The sequence below is a fragment of the Ranitomeya imitator genome, chromosome 4, assembly GCF_032444005.1.
Source record: "Ranitomeya imitator isolate aRanImi1 chromosome 4, aRanImi1.pri, whole genome shotgun sequence".
Lineage (NCBI taxonomy): Eukaryota > Metazoa > Chordata > Amphibia > Anura > Dendrobatidae > Ranitomeya > Ranitomeya imitator.
In genome coordinates this window covers 713,231,072-713,234,767 of record NC_091285.1, presented here as the reverse complement: position 1 = coordinate 713,234,767, position 3,696 = coordinate 713,231,072, and positions in this window count along the sequence as shown.

Here is a 3,696-nt window from a genome sequence, read left to right as displayed (position 1 = left end):
GACTTTTCAAATTTGCAGCAGCTGATTGTCCAGCATACGACATGTTTACACCTCCCTAAATGGCTAAACTCCCCCCACGGGGCCGTGGTCTCGCCACTTTGCGCAAGCACCCGTGAGAGTGCCGTTTGTCTGAAGAGGTGGGTGTGCACGCTTTTGGTCGACGGCACTGCCACTGTGTCCCTCATAGTACAATAAAGTGTCTCTGGCGGTGGTGATGCGCACCCAACGTCAGACACACTGTTGTAACATGAGGGGCCCTGGGCCTGTACCGCCGGCCACAAGAGAGTTCCCCCCCCCAGCTCAAACAGTGCTCTACCACTTGCACAATTATCTCTCACAGTTCCACCAATGTTTAGTCTATGCGCTGACATCATTCAATGCCTGGCACTGACAATACCATTGTGTTGACATGTATGATGGTACTTAACATAGTCAGGGGCAGTGTCCTATATTTACACCATTAAATAATTAGCGTCAAATTAGTAGGTCTAAAAATCAGTAGAGGAGCCCACCCCTGTACCTAAGTATTCCACCCTTTTGTGTTTTGGTTTTGTTGTAATGTGAGACATTAACATCTATTTCAGAGAACCTCCAAAAGCAGATGAGTGGAAGCATGTGACCAAAAGAAGCAAGAAGACCATGGAGAAATCACCAACCACACAACTGAAGAACCGATATCAAATCTTTGTAGAGGATGAAGATGGCACACCTAAGAATGAAGCAATACCAGCAAGCAAAAAAGAAAAGGGCACACAGCAACAAGATAGTATTCTGCTACAGATGGATCTGGATAAGTTGGAAACTTGGGCTGAAAGGTGGCAGATGAGGTTTAACAATGATAAATGTAAGGTTATACACATGGGAAGAGGGAATCAATATCACCATTACACACTGAACGGGAAACCACTGGGTAAATCTGACAGGGAGAAGGACTTGGGGATCCTAGTTAATGATAAACTTACCTGGAGCAGCCAGTGCCAGGCAGCAGCTGCCAAGGCAAACAGGATCATGGGGTGCATTAAAAGAGGTCTGGATACACATGATGAGAGCATTATACTGCCTCTGTACAAATCCCTAGTTAGACCGCACATGGAGTACTGTGTCCAGTTTTGGGCACCGGTGCTCAGGAAGGATATAATGGAACTAGAGAGAGTACAAAGGAGGGCAACAAAATTAATAAAGGGGATGGGAGAACTACAATACCCAGATAGATTAGCGAAATTAGGATTATTTAGTCTAGAAAAAAGACGACTGAGGGGCGATCTAATAACCATGTATAAGTATATAAGGGGACAATACAAATATCTCGCTGAGGATCTGTTTATACCAAGGAAGGTGACAGGCACAAGGGGGCATTCTTTGCGTCTGGAGGAGAGAAGGTTTTTCCACCAACATAGAAGAGGATTCTTTACTGTTAGGGCAGTGAGAATCTGGAATTGCTTGCCTGAGGAGGTGGTGATGGCGAACTCAGTCGAGGGGTTCAAGAGAGGCCTGGATGTCTTCCTGGAGCAGAACAATATTGTATCATACAATTATTAGGTTCTGTAGAAGGACGTAGATCTGGGTATTTATTATGATGGAATATAGGCTGAACTGGATGGACAAATGTCTTTTTTCGGCCTTACTAACTATGTTACTATGTTACTATGTATTTATTTTTTTGGACTACTAACTGGCAGATACTCATTACAATCGGCCTCTGCTGACAACACCAATGCTGCCTGTGTACCCCTGCAAGATAATTGCAAGTGCCTACAGCCGAATCTTGTTATGTTAGGCCTACTACGCCTGTCTGCGGTCGCTCCTTCCACTAGTCCTCCAGTGACCTGTCCACTGCCGCCCGTGTACCCATGGAACAAATTTTTAAGTGCCTACAGCTAAATTTTGTTATGTTAGGCCTACTACGCCTGTCTGCGGTCCCTCCTTCCACTAGTCCTCCACTGACCAGACCACTGCTGCCCGTGTACCCCTGGAACAATTTTAAAGTGCATACAGCCTACTTTTTTTCTTTATTTTATAATTATAAAGCCCAGATGGACTACGCTGTACCACGGTAAGAGCTACCCAGTCGTCACTTCTTTTGCGAGAAAAGACATCCCAGCCCTCCACCATCATGTAAAAATCCGCATTGTCCATGCTCTCAGGCTATCTAATAGTAGAAAGGTGCACATGACAACAGATGCATGGACCAGTAGGCATGTCCACGAAAGGTTACATGTCCATTACGGCGCACTGGGTTAATGTTGTGGATGCATGGTCCACAGGGGACAGCCTACTAAGTCTGTCTGCAGTCCCAAATAGAAATTGTCCTCCGCTTACCACACCAATGCTGCCTGTGTACTCCTGGAACATTTTATAAACTCCATTGACCCAAATTTTTGGTTTAAAGCCTACTACCAGTGTCTACAAGTTGGGTCTGGGGTGTAGAGACGGTGTGTTACACTCCAAGGTGTTCCCCAGGTTGCCTCTCCATTGCTTCAATCTTAAAGCTCTTGTTTTGTAGTTGTTGAAAACAACACTGCATTCGGCCTACAAGTTGGGTCTGGGGTGTAGAGACGGTGTGTTACACTCCAAGGTGTTCCCCAGGTTGCCTCTCCATTGCTTCGATCTTCTGGCTCTTCTTAAGTAGTTGTTGAAAACGACACTGCATTCGGCCTACAAGTTGGGTCTGGGGTGTAGAGACGGTGTGTTACACTCCAAGGTGTTCCCCAGGTTGCCTCTCCATTGCTTCAATCTTAAAGCTCTTGTTTAGTAGTTGTTGAAAACAACACTGCATTCGGCCTACAAGTTGGGTCTGGGGTGTAGAGACGGTGTGTTACACTCCAAGGTGTTCCCCAGGTTGCCTCTCCATTGCTTCAATCTTAAAGCTCTTGTTTAGTAGTTGTTGAAAACAACACTGCATTTGACCTACAAGTTGGGTCTGGGGTGTAGAGACGGTGTTTTACACTCCAAGGTGTTCCCCAGATTGCCTCTCCATTGCTTCAATCTTAAAGCTCTTGTTTAGTAGTTGTTGAAAACAACACTGCATTCGGCCTACAAGTTGGGTCTGGGGTGTAGAGACGGTGTGTTACACTCCAAGGTGTTCCCCAGGTTGCCTCTCCATTGCTTCAATCTTAAAGCTCTTGTTTAGTAGTTGTTGAAAACAACACTGCATTAGGCCTACAAGTTGTGTCTGGGGTGTAGAGACGGTGTCTTCCGCTCCAAGGTGTTCCCCAGGTTGCCTCTCCATTGCTTCGATCTTCTGGCTCTTCTTAAGTAGTTGTTGAAAACAACACTGCATTCGGCCTACAAGTTGGGTCTGGGGTGTAGAGACGGTGTGTTACACTCCAAGGTGTTCGCCAGGTTGCCTCTCCATTGCTTCAATCTTAAAGCTTTAGTTTTGTAGTTGTTGAAAACAACACTGCATTCGGCCTACAAGTTGGGTCTGGGGTGTAGAGACGGTGTGTTACACTCCAAGGTGTTCCCCAGGTTGCCTCTCCATTGCTTCAATCTTAAAGCTCTTGTTTAGAGGTTGTTGAAAACAACACTGCATTTGGCCTACAAGTTGGGTCTGGGGTGTAGAGACGGTGTGTTACACTCCAAGGTTTTCCCCAGGTTGCCTCTCCATTGCTTCAATCTTAAAGCTCTTGTTTAGTAGTTGTTGAAAACAGCACTGCATTAGGCCTACAAGTTGGGTCTGGGGTGTAGAGACGGTGT